General features: G+C 43.9%; 3 pseudogenes; 1 reads left to right on the forward strand and 2 right to left on the reverse strand.

Moving 5' to 3' along the window:
• Positions 1-257: 257 nt before the first annotated feature.
• Positions 258-4,886, reverse strand: LOC135536792 (proteasome subunit alpha type-2-like; annotated as a pseudogene).
• Positions 4,887-4,918: 32 nt separating this feature from the next.
• LOC135536793 (large ribosomal subunit protein bL32m-like) lies at positions 4,919-7,517 on the forward strand (annotated as a pseudogene).
• A 140-nt stretch (positions 7,518-7,657) lies between these two features.
• Positions 7,658-9,746, reverse strand: LOC135536791 (collagen alpha-2(VI) chain-like; annotated as a pseudogene).
• Between the last annotated feature and the right edge of the window lie 8,842 nt (positions 9,747-18,588).

Here is an 18,588-nt window from a genome sequence, read left to right on the forward strand (position 1 = left end):
AACACTCATTATTGGGTATTGTGTGTAGATGGTTGATTTATATCAGGCTGTAAATGTTGAATAAGTCAAGTGGCATGTATCATTTCTGAAGGCTCTGTATTTGGGGGGGGGGGGGGACTAATTTCATGCAAAATGTATATTTACACTTTCGCAATATTGTGAGAAATTGAGAATTAAACAACTAATTATCAAATCGCAAACTGAAACCAAACATGAAATTATATGAAGAAAATAAAAATTGATCAAAGGACAAAATATTATTACATAAATCATATTTTATTAGTAGTTCGTGACTAGGTATAACCGGAGCAAAAAACGACAAATTGTTGAAATCTGCTAAACTGCAAAAAAACTGTATTGGTATGTGTTTTGTAAAAAGTAAACAGCTGATCTGAATGAGTCCATGCCGACAGACCCCCATGGAGGGGGCATTTTATGCAATGGCTGCCAGGTAGTCCTTGACCTCTGCTGTGGTGAGTCTTCTGAAACCTGCCTCATTGCAGATTCCCACCTCAATGTTATCTTCTGTCATCTGACCCTCAAAACTTTCCTTTAAAAACACACACAGAACACAATATTAATGCAGCGCAGTAAATGCATGGATTTCATTAGAACACTATGACAAATTAATTCAAACTATTCCAGGTTTAACCTAAAACACAGTATCACATATTCTACTGTGTTTCTTAAACACTTCTGAGAGGGAAGAGTACTAAAACTGCAGGTGAGATGAGTTACCTTCAAGGTTAAGATTGCTGTGTGGATTGCGTCTTCCAGCTCCAGATCCACGTTATATCTCTTTTCTAGGAATGTTTTCCCATTGACGTAGTTCTTTCCCATCGCTGTGGCTTTCCATGCAAAGTATGCACCCTGTGTACATCAAAATAATCACATAGTGAGTACCGGAAAAAACTATGTAGAGTGGGGCAAAAAAGTATTTAGTCAGCCACCAATTGTGCAAGTTCTCCCACGTAAAAAGATGAGGCCTGTAATTTTCATCATAGGTACACTTCAACTATGACAGACAAAATGAGAGAAAAAAAATCCAGAAAATCACATTGTAGGATTTTTAATGAATTTATTTGCAAATTATGGTGGGGGGGGGTACTCGCTAAGCAAGCAACGTCCTAACATATGCACATGTAACAGTAGAGAAGACACTTGGGCCGTCGACACTTGACACTTACATGCTACTTCTGCTATCAGAATACGAAGATTGCATTGAAAAGACTGGTTGTGGTTGGATTGTGTTCAGATCTGGCCGACCACTTCAGGTGGTGGTCAGGGTCACATTTTGTACAGATTTCTCCTCAGTCTGGACACAATCAGGCTACCGTCGCCCACAGTCAGCACGTGTTTTGGGAACGAGAGGTGCCTTTTTTCATTAAAAAGTTGAAGGAAATATGTTCCTAGTGTGGAATGTGTTTGCTGGCTTCATAAATGCCAGCCAGCTAGCTTATTTAATCAGGCTACCTGTGTTATTGACTGTACGTTTTGTTTATGTGTAACTCTGTGTTGTTGTTTTTGTCGCTCTGCTTTGCTTTTATCTTGGCCAGGTCGCAGTTGTAAATGAGAACTTGTTCTTAACTGGCCTACCTGGTTAAATAAAAGGTGGACATTTTTGGGGTAAAACTATTTTTTTTGTTATGCCTATTTGCAATCCCTTTAGCTTTGCTAGCTAGCTTGCTGGCTAGTTACAGAGGTTAGCTGGCTAGTTAGCTACAGTAGTTGGCTACTGCCATCAACTTGCTGTGTTGTTACCAGATGTAGCCTGTTCCACCGTTTGCATTATGCATTCTGGCATTTGAATATAGCGCAGGAAAAGGGCATCAGGACACATTTAAAATGTAGGTTTAGACGCATGACGAGTTCGGAGTTCCATGATTAGAACTCCATGATCAGAACACAAAAGCTCCATGAACTGTCTGGACTCGGCCTAGGGTGAAGCAATTCAACGATAGTGTGTTTATACTACCATGGATACTTACAGAGGGATCTGACTGGAAGAGGTAAGGCGATCATCATCCCATCCAGCTATCAACAGTGACACACCAAAGGGTCGCACTCCACTGAAAAAAAACACAGGATGTTACTCTCTAGAAATTCAGGTGAAAACAACTACTTTATCAACACACATGGATATTGTAATTCAGCAGTGGCCAACCCTCGTGGAAAGATACTGGGTGTCCGGGCTTTAGGCTTTTCCTTCAGCCCTGCTCTAACACACCTGGTTCTATGCTGGGTGTCTGGGCTTTAGGCTTTTCCTTCAGCCAGCCCTGCTCTAACACACCTGGTTCTATACTGTGTGTCCGGGCTTTAGGCTTTTCCTTCAGCCCTGCTCTAACACACCTGGTTCTATATGGGGTGTAAGGACTTTAGGCTTTTCCTTCAGCCCTGCTCTAACACACCTGGTTCTATACTGGGTGTAAGGGCTTGAGGCTTTTCCTTTAGCCAGCCCTGCTCTAACACACCTGGTTCTATATGGGGTGTAAGGACTTTAGGCTTTTCCTTCAGCCCTGCTCTAACACACCTGGTTCTATACTGGGTGTCCGGGCTTTAGGCTTTTCCTTCAGCCCTGCTCTAACACACCTGGTTCTATACGGGGTGTACGGGCTTTAGGCTTTTCTTCAGCCAGCCCTGCTCTAACACACCTGGTTCTATACTGGGTGTAAGGGCTTTAGGGCAGGGCTGAAGGAAAAGCCTAACACACCTGGTTTTACCAATCAGCTGGTCATCAGGACCTTGATAAGCTGAATCAGTGGTGTTTCAGCAAGGTTGGATCAAAAGCCTGCACACTCAGTCGGCCAGCCTGATCAAACTTGAGGAAACCCACAAAACAGAACAGAACTGACCCAGACTGTGTGTACTCCTGCATGACAGAGGCTACCCGCTGGACAAGCTGGGCTGTGGGGATTGGCTCCTGGTAGACCAGGAAGTACTGCTGGGCCAGTTTCCTCGCTCTCCTCAACAGCACCCTGCAGAGTAACAAGAGACACATTTCTAAGATATTCTTGTCCCTGTTGTAAACCCAAGATTTAGAAACTCAAGGAAAGGAAGTCTCCCTCACACACCAGGATGTACCTGTAGTCTGGACCCATTCCACTGTAGACCATGCCAATATGTTTGGTTATCATCTCGACTTTGTGAACACTCGTCTCATCGTACAGTATAGACTTCTGTTTCTTCTCGGTCGCCAAAACGACTCCATTTGAGGCTTTAGACGGGGAGAAAGAAACCATCAAAATCTGGACTGTCTTCTGTAACGCGGCTAAACTTCTTGATTTGTTTTAGATTCGGTTCATTAAGGCTGTTTCGACAGGTAGCTCAATTCTGATCATTTTTTTCCACAAAAAAATGTTTTTGACCAATCACATCAGATCTTTTTCAGAGCTGATCTGAGTGTTTGAAAGACCAATCAGTAAAAAAGAAAAATCTAAAACGTAGCCTTAAAAATCCCAGCAGCCATGACTGAATTCAAATGTGAGTTGGTTTCAGGTGTGGTTTGATGTGGGGGTCTCGTGTGTTCGCAGGTGGGAAGAGTTAGCCAAATTATATTGCCGATTTGCTTTCGCCGGCTCGTGTGCTACCGTGGCAAAATTAGTTTGACTTTGGATAGCCCATCTCTGGGCCTAGTATGGAACCGTCAATAAATAACAATGTAAATTAGGCAATATTTTCATATTGCACACTTTATTTCTCATTAAATGTTTTCAATATTTAGGGATATCCAAAGTCAAACCACATTTACCACAGGCATTACGATCAGGGTCGCATGCAGCTACACTCCAAATGGATGAGAACTTGTTTGCTGCCAGCTGTGGACTCGTGTTGAAATAAACCCAACCTTCATTTACGTTGTGGCATACTCCGGTAGAAAAATCTGTTTTGGACAAAACTGACTTTATGACCAAAATTATCCTATTTACACTTTGTAGTCAGTTTTGACATTAGAATACATGTTACTGACTCATATTGATGGCACATAGGCTGTCTTCTAAATTAGAAGTTGGTTTTCAGGGGCATTTGCTCTTTAAAAGAGTTTGGTACCATGGACACATATATACAAGATGCCCGCATACAAAAAGCCATTACCTGGTGGTTGCTCCACTGTATACATACATGGGCTATGTTTAAACAGGCAGCAACTTCTGATTTTTCTCTCTCATCAGATTAGCTCTTAAGTGAAATTTGTGAAAAATGATCAGAATTTGTCTGCCCGTGTGAACGCAGTCATATTGGGTGATCATTTTAAGTCATCTTTACCTTTGATTCCCACTGAGGGGCTCCTGCTGCTACTGCTGACAGGGCATACTCAATCTGGACCAGTTTACCAGATGGGCTGTGTGGGAGGAAATTGTTTAAACTTTTCATTAACGACGCCATGACAAATAATTTCGTCTTGGTCTGATCAGTGCTTTTAGAGTTTAGATTTATTGGTGCAACGTTAAGCTAGTGACTCAGTCTCACTCAGCAATCAACAAACTGAAAGTGAATGTAAACTTGCAACAGCAAAGCCAGATGCCTTTTTGAAAAGATCGCAACTCAGCTAATCACTTAATTACTGAAAGAGAGCAAATGGTATGAAGAGACTAAATGTGTTGGAAATCAAAATTGCCTGTGTGAAGATCTTGAAAAAGAAACATCACACTTCCTACTACTAGCCTAACATTAGCTAGCCAGAGTAACAGAATGACAAAGCATCAAACCACCGCGAGCAACAGTCTGGTTTCCAAACAACTCGCTCGATCTCAATTCTTCTTCCTTTTTATGTCTTCCTGCAATACCCAAACTAACAAAACTGTTGCTACTACAGTAATTTGTAGAAGTTACCTGAATGTGGTGAGTGAGAAACTGTACCCCCTTTCTCCCATATTTGCTCAGTACTGGTGATAACGCGTTATATGACAAGATGCAATTGGTTCTTCGGTTGTCGCAGTTCAATGACGTATGTGATTCAATGACCGTGAGCTGTGTGACATGAGTGTAAAGGCACTACTCAAACCTCTAAAATTATGAATTCGTCTGGTTTAGTGTGTTTTTGAGACGTTCGTTGTTACAGCTGGAATGCTGAATTATACAGGCTACAGGACTTGACAGACAGTTTGGTGAGTTTGAGCTTTACACAACATGCTGCCTTGTGTTTATTTGTAGCTAGCTGGCTGGCTAACACTCGAACTAACTAGTAAGCTAGCTTTAAAACTTCCATGGTAGCCATGTTACCCTGCATAATCTATGACTTTGTGTTTGACAGTAAGAACTATGATGATGTACGATTCTATACGTGCTTCAGTCTTTGAGTAGACTACTAGATGTATACTGAGTGGTGACATACATACATCGTTTCTGTCAATTTTATAGATTGTTGATATGTGATTGTGTCTCTGTGTGTTTTGTTTCTAATCAGTCCCAGCTCTAGCTGTCCATGGGCCCAGCATCCTCCCACATCCCCACGATGAGCAAGAGGTGACCTCGGAGCCCAGCTTCTTGGACAATGTGTTCTGGATGGCAGCACCCAAAAAGAGACGCACAATAGAAATCAACAGGACCAGAAGACGAGACCCAAGCTTTATGCTCAAAGTTAAGGTATTAACTTTGATTACTTGTATCATTTCACTGGGTAACATTTCACCTGTAATTATTGTCCTCTGATGTCCAGTTGTATGTAGCATATTTTATGTAATAACTATTGCAATAAACACAATTGAAAAGGCAATAGATTTTTCTGATGTTTTGTGCTCTCTCTCTCCACCGTTCTCCTCCTCCCTATCCCCCCTTTCTCTCTCTCCCCCTCATCTCTCTTTCTCTCTCCCCCTCATCTCTTTCCCTTGTTCTCCCCCTCCCTATCCCCCCTCTCATCTCTCTCTCCCTCGTTCTCCCCCTCCCTATCCCCCCTCTCATCTCTCTCTCCCTCGTTCTCCCCCTCCCTATCCCCCTCATCACTCTCTCCCTCGTTCTCCCCCTCCCTATCCCCCTCATCACTCTCTCCCTCGTTCTCCCCCTCCCTATCCCCCTTTCTCTCTCCCCCTCATCTCTCTCTTTCCCTTGTTCTCCCCCTCCCTATCCCCCCTTTCTCTCTCCCCCTCATCTCTCTCGTTCCCTTGTTCTCCCCCTCCCTATCCCCCTTTCTCTCTCCCCCTCATCTCTCTCTTTCCCTTGTTCTCCCCCTTTCTCTCTCCCCCTCATCTCTCTCGTTCCCTTGTTCTCCCCCTCCCTATCCCCCTTTCTCTCTCCCCCTCATCTCTCTCTTTCCCTTGTTCTCCCCCTTTCTCTCTCCCCCTCATCTCTCTCTTTCCCTTGTTCTCCCCCTCCCTATCCCCCTTTCTCTCTCCCCCTCATCTCTCTCTTTCCCTTGTTCTCCCCCTTTCTCTCTCTCCCTCATCTCTCTCTTTCCCTTGTTCTCCCCCTTTCTCTCTCCCCCTCATCTCTCTCTTTCCCTTGTTCTCCCCCTCCCTATCCCCCTTTCTCTCTCCCCCTCATCTCTCTTTCCCTTGTTCTCCCCCTCCCTATCCCCCGTCATCTCTCTCTCTTTCCCTTGTTCTCCCCCTCCCTATCCCCCTCTCTCTCTCCCCCTCATCTCTCTCCCTCGTTCTCCCCCTCCCTATCCCCCCTTTCTCTCTCTCCCCCTCATCTCTCTCTCCCTCGTTCTCCCCCTCATCTCTCTCTCCCTCGTTCTCCCCCTCCCTATCCCCCCTTTCTCTCTCTACCCCTCATCTCTCTCTCCCTCGTTCTCCCCCTCATCTCTCCCTCGTTCTCCCCCTCATCTCTCTCTCCCTCGTTCTCCCCCTCCCTCTTCATCTCTCTCTCGTTCTCCCCCTCCCTATCCCCCTTTCTCTCTCTACCCCTCATCTCTCTCTCCCTCGTTCTCCCCCTCATCTCTCCCTCGTTCTCCCCTCATCTCTCTCTCCCTCGTTCTCCCCCTCCCTCTTCATCTCTCTCTCGTTCTCCCCCTCCCTATCCCCCTCATCTCTCTCCCCCTCATCTCTCTCCCCCTCTTTGTCAGACCAACATTGAGCCGTGCGTGAGTGTGGCCACCTGAAGCAGAAGCATATTCTATGTGGGTTCTGTTATGAGAAGATCAGGAAGGAGACAGCGCTGATCCGAGGTCAGATTAAAGCCATGGAGGGCAGGCCTCTCAACACACCAGCGCAGGAGACCCTGGTCCTGTATGACAGCGAGAGTCCATGGGAGTCCGACAAAGACAAGAGGATAGTGGAGAGAAACAGAAAACGACCCTCCTGGTTCAGTATCTATTGAGGTAGCATTTAGTCACACCAGTAATTAGGTTGCTAATATCCCAGTTTCTGTATTGAAGTAAATGCATTGATTAAAAAAATCAACAGCAGCATTGTTTTTTGTTGTTGTTATCAACACATGACAGAACCTTCAAATGTGGTTCATTTTCTTTGTCTTGTTATTGGAACATGGCTGCAATGTCACATATTGTACATCCTCTACATTTTGGTAGGAACATGCTATACCTTTGTTATTAATGAGAATAAATCTTTATTTGAAAATTATTGGGGTCACAAATCAATTAGATTAGTAACACATCTTTGTTTTTAAATGTTAATTATTAATAAAAACTAATTATAGAAAAGATACATAAAAGGACATATGAAATCAGTTCTAGGTCTTTCAGTTAGCCTACACTCCCGTGTTAAATCAAATGGGGCCCTGAATATATTTCAAACCTGGTTTAACCAAGGCAATGAGCCATGTGTTTAACAACCCCAGGGAGGGCCAAGTCATTGAAACTCATCAGGTTAAAGATAAGAGCTTTGTCCCAAAGAGTGAGTTGCAGCAACCGCTCCCTGTCAATATCTGATCCCACTGTGATAGCAACACCCTCTGCGTTGGCCCTTCTCATGGCTCCAATACCCTCAGCAAAGTTCTTGTCTGAGGTCACTCCGTCTGTAATGAACACAAAGGTGAGCTCTGCGTCTGGATGTACTCCTCTGAACCGACCTCCAGGGTTACTGACGAGGTTCTCAGTTGCGTAGAGAATAGCGCTGCCCAGAGTGGAGGATAAATCGCGGTAGACTGCATTTAGAGACCAGGGAGCTAATCTTTCTGTGGTTGTTGGAGAAGTCCAGAAGAACCTCTGGGTCCTGCTCCCCTCCAAACTGCAGCACAGCGAAGCGAGCTCCTAAAGAGACCTCCTTGGAGAGAGGGATCGATTGGGAGAGTCTCCCGATGAAGCGCAGGATGCTGGTGAAGTTTCTGCCCCCTGTTCTCTCAGAACCGTCAGTGAAGAAGAGGATGTCTACGAGGCGCTGGATCAGTGGAGCCAAACTCAAATCTTTGACAATAATAGAAAAGTCAATGTTACACAGACTGTTGATTCATAAACTCTTAATACATCTGTAGTTGTCTGTAATTTACATATGCAGAATATGTTGGAAAGACATTAATAGATCATTTCCAACAGAACAAATATTCAAGGTCAGTGATTTTCATTAGTGCAGTATAAAATAATACCAAGAAACTTAGTCCCATTATTAGATGTAAAAACATCAATAAAAAATAAATAGTATTTTCACCTGAGGCACACTTCAGGTCTGGACAGATCATCTCTGGTTCTAGAGAAGAAGAGAAGTGAATGTAGTTCATTAGTCAGGGTTGGTAATTTTCACAAAATAAAATCATTGAACTGTTGATTAAATATAGTGTGCATCCCAATGGCACCCTATTCCCTATATAGGTTACGAGTTCAAGCCCCGAGCTGACAAGGTACAAATCTGTCGTTCTGCCCCTGAACAGGCAGTTAACCCACTGTTCCCAGGCCGTCATTGAAAATAAGAATTTGTTCTTAACTGACTTACCTGGTTAAATACAGGTAAAAAATAAATAAAAAATAGAGCTCTGGACAAAAGTAGTGCACTATATAGGGAAGAGGGTGCCATTTGGGATGCAGACATAGACTTGCCTGGGCAGAGGATTTGTTCTATTTCCTCTAAGAATTCCTCAGCAGTAAGTTCAGCGTAGACACTCAGGGTCTTCACCCGGTCGCCCATATTACAGGCAATCATCTCCAGATTCTGCCTCTCTGCCCCTGTCCACTCCGTTACACAGGGCTCCAAGATTATCCAGGTCTTTAGGATCCTAGCGGCCGTCTGTGATAACTTTGGCCACCACCTTGGTCCTCCCCCTGCGACCTGGAACTATCAGATGGTCGTATGTGCACTTCAGGGCAGAGGGAGTCCAGGTGCCTCCAGCGATCCACTCCATGGCTTTGACCTTTGTGTTGAAGGAGGTCACAGAGGTGATGCTCCTATCGTCCATCCTGATGGCCTGAACCGCCCCTTGGTGACTGTACTGAACCACACCCAGACGAGACCCTTTTGGGGGTTGAGAAGTAGTTCAGGGAATAAAATTGATTACATGTTTAAAATATATATATTTTAAATATTGGTGATCTATTGTTTTTCCATTCAAACAGTGGTTGTCGTAGTAACGCAGCATCGTGAAGTTTACCTGAGACGTCTGATGTGTTTTTGGCCATCTTCCCAAGCCTGTTTGCTACACTGATGACAACGTTTTTAGCCAAGCTGAAGTTGTTGTTTTCCAATACTTTCAGAGCTGTCAATCACAAACACCAGGTCCAGGGAGGGCAAACCTTTTCACAATCTGCACAGAGAGACAGTTAACAGTAAGACTTGGGCATTTTTTATTATTACAAGGAAAATTGGTTGTCATTAAAATAAACCATTACCACAGCAGCCACATGTTTCTCTGACAAATCCCATGATTTCACACTCCTGAAAGTTGAGAATATTCATCAGCATTCTCTCAGAGAGAGTAAGGGACATGAAAGATATCTGTCAATCAGGATGAACAAATAAAGTCAGTTACTTACCGATAGGCCCCACGAGTACCAGGTACTCCCTAGACACCATCAATAGAAAAATTTAATGACCCATGACAGACTCTTAGTGGATGAAATGAATCACAAATGAGAACTAAATGTACCTTGGTATGTGTACATAGGAATAAGACTCACCGGTGGTCCAGCTGACCCCCTCACTCCTCTGTCCCCAGGAACACCCTCTTGCCCTGGCTCCCCCTGTAAAACAATTCACACTTTGTTTTAATATAAATAAATAAATTGTTTTAAATAAACTAGTGCATCTATTAATATAATGTCTCTGTTTATGATATTTTTTTATTTTACCTTTATTTAACTAGGCAAGTCAGTTAAGAACAAATTCTTATGTTCAATGACGGCCTAGGAACAGTGGGTTAACTGCCTGTTCAGGGGCAGAACGACAGAATTTGTTCTGTCGTTCTATACCTGTCTGACCCTGTCCTGGATTTAACTTGCCTCGTTAAATAAAGGCAAAATAAATAAAAAAGCTGATTTGTAACAATAAATGCATAAAGTATTTGCTTGTAAATGGGCAGATTTTTTTTTTATTGAAACCAGTAGTTGTGAGTGCAAACTATTTGGTTTAATTTGAAGTTATACATTATAATTTATTTCAGTTGGAGTAACATTATAGGGAATAGACTGGTTTGCTGGGTCCTCCATATTACATCACACCCTGTAAAAGCATTTCCCGGCTTGACTTGGCATTTGACTGAATTCTATTTTATGTAATAATTTGGAAAATAGGAAAGAGAGGTGTATAACTTTGCATTGGGACTTTTCATGCGTATACTAAAGCACATCTGTCACACTGATCTGTTTCACCTTTCTTGTGCTTGTCTCCACCCCCCTCCGGGTGTCACTCATTTTCCCCGTTATCCCCTGTGCATTTATACCTGTGTTCTCCGCCTGTTGCCAGTTTGTCTTGTCTCATCAAGCCTACCAGGGTTTTTCCCCCCGTACTCATGTTTCTCTCTAGCCCTTGTTTTTCTGGTTTTAACCACCTTGCCTGCCCTGACCCTGTCGTTCTATACCTGTCTGACCCTGTCCTGGATTACTGACCTCTGCCTGCTTGACCTGTCGTCTGCCTGCCCTGACCCTGTCGTTCTATACCTGTCTGACCCTGTCCTGGATTACTGACCTCTGCCTGCTTGACCCGTCGTCTGTCTGCCCTGACCCTGTCGTTCTATACCTGTCTGACCCTGTCCTGGATTACTGACCTCTTCCTGCCCTTGACCCGTCGTCTGTCTGCCCTGACCCTGTCGTTCTATACCTGTCTGACCCTGTCCTGGATTACTGACCTCTTCCTGCCCTTGACCCGTCATCTGCCTGCCCTGAGCCTGACCCTGTCGTTCTATACCTGTCTGACCCTGTCCTGGATTACTGACCTCTTCCTGCCCTTGACCCGTCGTCTGCCTGCCCTGACCCTGTCGTTCTATACCTGTCTGACCCTGTCCTGGATTACTGACCTCTTCCTGCCCTGAGCCTGTCGTTCTATACCTTCCTGACCTCTTCCTGCCCTTGACCCGTCGTCTGCCTGCCCTGACCCTGTCGTTCTATACCTGTCTGACCCTGTCCTGGATTACTGACCTCTTCCTGCCCTGAGCCTGTCGTTCTATACCTTCCTGACCTCTTCCTGCCCTTGACCCGTCGTCTGCCTGCCCTGACCCTGTCGTTCTATACCTTCCTGACCCTGTCCTGGATTACTGACCTCTTCCTGCCCTTGACCCGTCGTCTTCCTGCCCTGACCCTGTCGTTCTATACCTGTCTGACCCTGTCCTGGATTACTGACCTCTTCCTGCCCTGAGCCTGTCGTTCTATACCTTCCTGACCTCTTCCTGCCCTTGACCCGTCGTCTGCCTGCCCTGACCCTGTCGTTCTATACCTTCCTGACCTTGTTCTGGATTACTGACCTCTTCCTGCCCTTGACCCATCATCTTCCTGCCCTGACCCTGTCGTTCTATACCTGTCTGACCCTGTCCTGGATTACTGACCTCTTCCTGCCCTGAGCCTGTCGTTCTATACCTTCCTGACCTCTTCCTGCCCTTGACCCGTCGTCTGCCTGCCCTGACCCTGTCGTTCTATACCTTCCTGACCCTGTCCTGGATTACTGACCTCTTCCTGCCCTTGACCCGTCGTCTTCCTGCCCTGACCCTGTCGTTCTATACCTTCCTGACCCTGTCCTGGATTACTGACCTCTTCCTGCCCTTGACCCGTCGTCTGCCTGCCCTGACCCCTGTTTTGTTAATAAACATCTGTTATTCAAACTGTCTGCATCTGGGTCTTATTCTGAGGTCTGATACAAATCCATATGTTACATGTAGTTACGTTGATGTTACCTACCCTTTTAGAGAAAGTCACACACCCCCCCCCCCCCCCCTCGCAGTGATGACAAAGTGACTTTTTCAAATACTCCTCCAGAGTTACATGCAGGTAAGACGTTCTCTTTCTGATTCTACATATACAGGCTATAAATAACTTTTTAACATTTGAGAGATGAGCTCAATTTCAAAATATCACTTTTACCAAGATGAACTGCTTTTCCTTTGCTCTCCACACATGTTCACGTAGCTGCAGATCACCTACAGTAACATAAACTAATGATAATGCTATTCTGTGTTCTAATGTTACCCAAGACCTTCAGAAACACAAACAAAGGATGTTTTTCTTCTTCTTTCCGAGAGCCTTTCTGAAATGTATTTATTAGACTGTTAGAATGTTGCAGTAAAAACAGAATCCTGCTCATTGGCGTAGTAAGGAGGGGAATCGAGGCCTGGCAGTTTAAGTGTTAAAAGCTGAACCCAAATCAGCTGACCTTAGCTCCTGCTGCTCCAGTGTTTCCTCGGGGGCCAAAGTCCCCTGCATCCCCCTGAGAGCCCGAACGAGGACATGCAGAAAACATGGACATGGATGGTGACAGGGCAGAATATTATTTTCTAATTTCATTACATCACCTGTCATAGATATCACCTGTTTAACCAATGGTATATTTGGTGACTGGTTGAATGGTTAGTGGAGCACCTCTGCTCTTACCAGGTATTATTATTATTTAGGGCAGTATTCACCTGAAGTCCTGCCTCTCCACCCTCACCTGGTGAACCACGGACCCCTGGGAAACCTGGTGCCCCCTGGTATGAGATGGATATGATAGGGATTGAAAAAGATACAGTTCAATGTATTGATTGAAATACAACACCTGCATATTGATTACATTTGATTTATTAAAAGTTGACTCACTGCTGCTCCTTTTTCTCCATTCTCTCCGGGAACTCCTCTCACCCCCTCTGGGCCTCGTTCTCCCTGCAAGATGCCACACAATGAATACAACCAACATGGATTCTCCCCCCTCTGGGCCTCGTTCTCCCTGCAAGATGCAACACAATGAATACAACCAACATGGATTCTCCCCCTCTGGGCCTCGTTCTCCCTGCACGATGCCACACAATGAATACAACCAACATGGATTCTCCCCCCTCTGGGCCTCGTTCTCCCTGCAAGATGCAACACAATGAATACAACCAACATGGATTCTCCCCCTCTGGGCCTCGTTCTCCCTGCAAGATGCAACACAATGAATACAACCAACATGGATTCTCCCCACTCTGGGCCTCGTTCTCCCTGCAAGATGCAACACAATGAACACAACCAACATGGATTCTCCCCACTCTGGGCCTCGTTCTCCCTGCAAGATGCAACACAATGAATACAACCAACATCGAATCGACTATTGTGATGCAGTAAAAACAGATTAAAGGTTTGATGTTTTTAGTTTGTTGGTGGAAACCTTCTCCTCTCTTGCCAGCCTTGCCCCGTCGTCCTGCTCTGCCACCGTCTCCTCTGCTTCCCTGAATGAGACGTGTTCTCATGTTTCACCAGGCCCCAAATAAAACGTGTCAATGCAAAACTGTTGTGAGTCCGCTCTTTCTTGTGTGATTGTTGTGCAACTCACAACGCTGTATGAAGACACTATCACTTGGTCTACAGCGTATTTAATACAGACTTCAATATGAGACTCACAGTGTCGCCAGGCCTTCCACCAGGTCCAGCTTTACCCTAATGAACAGAAATATTGTTTAAGCAGATGATTCGGTGGTTTGATTTGGCAGCCTCATACTCCTAGTTAGTAAACTGTGTTCATCTCTGAGCCGATATAGTACCTTGTTTCCTTTTTGCCCAGGCAGACCAGGGTTTCCAATGTAGCCAGCAACACCCTGTAACAGTCACACTTAATGTATTATTGTCTAAATAACTACAAGTTGATAGTGTTTCTGATAACGTGTCGTTCAGATGGCGCTCCAGACCTTATCTCCACTGTCTCCATGGTCACCCTGTGGTCCATGCCTGCCACTCTGCCCAGCAACACCCTGACGACAACACAATACAGGATGTACCAGGTGCACAAGACTCATGTTTCAGGTAGCCTATAGAACCCCACAGTGGACGTGTCATAATACCCATAAACCCTAGCGGTCAAACAGGGAAATGGTTCCAATTGTTTTTCCACCATTCATTTTTCCCATAGGGGATTTTAGAAACACTTAAAATAAGGGCTGTGTATCGTGTAGACTTCCCTTGGTGTAACGTTTTGATAACCATGTCAATCTCTATTGGACATTCGGCTCGATTTTCTCGCAAATTCAAAAATGCTAATTAGCATCAAAGTAGACATCATGCAAGACTACAAATCCCTCTAGCTGACACCTTTTAACAGGTATTGTGTAAATTTAAAACTTGCACAAGATAGTTCACATAATTGTACATTAAAAGACATTTTATCAATTTATTTATTACTAAATGTAGCTAAAATTAGATAGTCAATCCAGAGATTCTTACCTTTGCCTCGATTCGGCAGTATCGTCCAGATCAGCATCATGGCATTTGTAGTTCTTTATGGTAGCCACATTAGAAGATAATTAGCATTTCATTTTTTGGGGGGTAAATACAGGCAAATATATTAATAAAAATCAATATAGAGAGATTTACACGGTTATCAAAATGTCACGCCAGGGTAAGCCTTCACGAAACATACAGTTGAAGTCAGAAGATTACATACACTTAGGTTGGAGTCATTAAAACTTGTTTTTCAACCACTCCACAGATTTCTTGTTAACAAACTAGAGTTTTGGCAGGTCGGTTAGGACATCTACTTTGTGCATGACACAAGTCATTTTTCCAACCATTGTTTACAGACAGATTATGTCACTTATAATTCACTGTATCACAATTCCAGTGGGTCAGAAGTTCACACACTAAATTGACTTTGCCTTTAAACAGATTGGAAAATTCCAGAAAATTATGTCATGGCTTTTGACTTCATTTGAGTCAATTGGAGGTCAATTGGAGGTGTACCTGTGGATGTATTCAGGGTCTACCTTCAAACTCAGTGCCTCTTTGCTTGACATCATGGAAAATCAAAAGAAATCAGCCAAGACCTCAGAAAAAAATTGTAGACCTCCACAAGTCTGGTTCATTATTGGGAGCAATTTCCAAATGCCTGAAGTTAAAACGTTCATCTGTACAAACAATAGTACGCAAGTATAAACATCATGGGACCACACAGCAGTCATACGGCTCAGGAAGGAGGAGAAACGTTCTGTCGCTTAGAGATGAACGTACTTTGGTGCGAAAAGTGCAAATCAATCCCAGAACAACAGAAATGGACCTTGTGAAGACGCTGCAGGAAGCCGGTACATAAGTATCTATATCCACAGTAAAACGAGTTCTATATCGACATAACCTGAAAGGCCGCTCAGCAAGGAAGAAGCCACTGCTTCAAAACTGCCATAAAAAAGCCAGACTACGGTTTGCAACTGCACATGGGGACAAAGATCGTATTTTTTGGAGAAATGTCCTCTGGTCAGATGAAACAAAAATAGAACTGTTTGGCCATAATGACCATCATTATGTTTGGAGGAAAAAGGGGGAGACTTGCAAGCCGAAGAACACCATCCCAACCGTGAAGTATGGGGGTGGCAGCGTCATGTTGTGGGGGTGCTTTGCTGCAGGAGGGACAGGTGCACTTCCCAAAATAGATGAGGGAGGAAAATTATTTGGATATATTGAAGCAACATCTCAAGACATCAGTCAGGAAGTTAAAGCTTGGTCGCAAATAGGTCTTCCAAATGGACAATGGCCAAAACCATACTTCCAAAGTTGTGGCAAAATGGTTTAGGGACAACAAAGTCAAGGTATTGGAGTGGCCATCACCAAGCCCTGACCTCAATCCCATAGAACATCTGTGGGCAGAACTGAAAAAGCATGTGCGAGCAAGGAGGCCTACAAACCTGATTCAGTTACACCAGCTCTGTCAAGAGGAATGGGCCAAAATTCACCCAACTTATTGTGGGAAGCTTGTGGAAGGCCACCCAAAACCTTTGACCCAAGTTAAAAAACAATTTAAAGGCAATGCTACCAAATACTAATTGAGTGCATGTTAACTTCTGACTCACTGGGAATGTGATGAAAGAAATACAAGCTGAAATCAATCATTCTCTCTACTATTATTCTGACATTTCACATTCTTAAAATAAAGTGGTGATCTTAACTCACCTAAAACAGGAAATTTGTACTAGGATTAAATGTCAGGAATTGTAGAAAAACTGGGTTTATATGTATTTGGCTAAGGTGTATGTAAACTTCCGACTTCACTTGTCGCCGTTATTTTAAGTGTTTTTAAAATACTCTATGGTAAAAATGAATGGTGAATAAATGATTGGAAGCATTTCCCTGTTTGACCGCTAGGTTTTATGGGTATTATGACTCTATATGTAACAGGATACTGTACAAAAGGTGCTAAATCCAGGAATCAGGTGAAGAATCCACCTACCTTTTCACCTGACTTGTTCCGTGGTCTTTCAACTGATCCTCTGTTCCGTGGTCTTTCAACTGATCCTCTGTTCCGTGGTCTTTCAACTGATCCTCTGTTCCGTGGTCTTTCAACTGATCCTCTGTTCCGTGGTCTTTCATCTGATCCTCTGTTCCGTGTGTCAGGATTTGGCCAGGGTTGTTCCGGGTTTTGGTCACTAGATGCCCCCATTGTGCTTTTTGACCTTATGTTTTTTCCCTTGTTCCCCATTATTATTTGCACCTGTGCCTCGTTTCCCCTGATTGTATTTAAACCCTTAGTTTCCCTCAGTTCTGTGCTCTGTGTTTGTATGTTAGCACCCAGCCCTAGTGTTCTGTGTATTCTTGTCGATTCCGGTGGATGCTCTTGTGGAATTCTGTTGTTGTTTTTGAGTATCTCTTGAGGCTTTTTGTGCTATTCCTACCACCTTTTGGATTTGCCATTTTTGTATTGAAGGACTTCTCCTTTTTACTTTATTAAATACACCGTCTTAAGTACTGCTGTGTCTGCCTCATCTTCTGGGTTCTGCTGACTATTCGTGGCTCAGTTGGTTAAGTGACTGTTTCTCACTCCGGAGACCCAGGTTCGTAACCGGGTCCTGACACCGTGGTCTTTCATCTGATCCTCTGTTCCGTGGCCTTTCAACTGATCCTCTGTTCCGTGGCCTTTCAACTGATCCTCTGTTCCGTGGCCTTTCATCTGATCCTCTGTTCCGTGGCCTTTCAACTGATCCTCTGTTCTGTGGTCTTTCAACTGATCCTCTGTTCCGTGGTCTTTCAACTGATCCTCTGTTCCGTGGTCTTTCAACTGATCCTCTGTTCCGTGTTCTTTCAACTGATCCTCTGTTCTGTGGTCTTTCTACTGATCCTCTGTTCCGTGGTCTTTCAACTGATCCTCTGTTCCGTGGTCTTTCAACTGATCCTCTGTTCTGTGGTCTTTCTGATCCTCTGTTCTGTGGTCTTTGTTAACCCTGGTGTCCTGACTCTCTGAGGTTATTAAAGATCCCATGGCACTTATCGTAAGAGTAGGGGTGTTAACCACGTGTCCTGACTCGCTGAGGTCATTAAAGATCCCATGGCACTTATCGTAACAGTAGGGGTGTTAACCCCGGTGTCCCGACTCTCTGAGGTTATTAAAGATCCCATGGCACTTATCGTAAGAGTAGGGGTGTTAACCCTGGTGTCCTGACTAAATTTCCAATCTGGCCCTCAAACCACCATGGTCACCTAATAATCCTCAGTTTACAAATTGTCTCATTCATCCCCCTCCTCTCCCCTGTTACTATTCCCCAGGTCGTTGCTGTAAATGAGAACGTGTTCTCAGTCAACTTACCTGGTAAAATAACAGATAAATAAAATTAAATAAATAAATTTAAAAGTCTCCTAGACTTTCTAAAAATACCAAACAAAAGTTACTAACAGTAATCTCTTCTATTCCAAGAACACCAAACATCTTTTAGTATGCTCATCTCAGATGTACAATAACAGTCATCAAACATTTAACAAGTAATACAATGAATAATAAAACATAATTTGGTTATTCATTTTACTGACCTGCAACGGGAGAGTTAAATATCTGTGTGCTAACAGTCTGATCCTCTGCTCATTAAATATATGTGTGCTAACAGTCTGATCCTCTGCTCATTAAATATCTGTGTGCTAACAGTCTGATCCTCTGCTCATTAAATATCTGTGTGCTAACAGTCTGATCCTCTGCTCATTAAATATCTGCTAACAGTGCTAAAATGTCTGAGTCCTCTGCTCATTAAATATCTGTGTGCTAACAGTCTGATCCTCTGCTCATTAAATATCTGTGTGCTAACAGATCCTCTGCTCATTAAATATCTGCTAACAGTCTGATCCTCTGCTCATTAAATATC

Source organism: Oncorhynchus masou, unplaced genomic scaffold (assembly GCF_036934945.1).
Source record: "Oncorhynchus masou masou isolate Uvic2021 unplaced genomic scaffold, UVic_Omas_1.1 unplaced_scaffold_664, whole genome shotgun sequence".
Classification (NCBI taxonomy): Eukaryota; Metazoa; Chordata; class Actinopteri; order Salmoniformes; family Salmonidae; genus Oncorhynchus; species Oncorhynchus masou.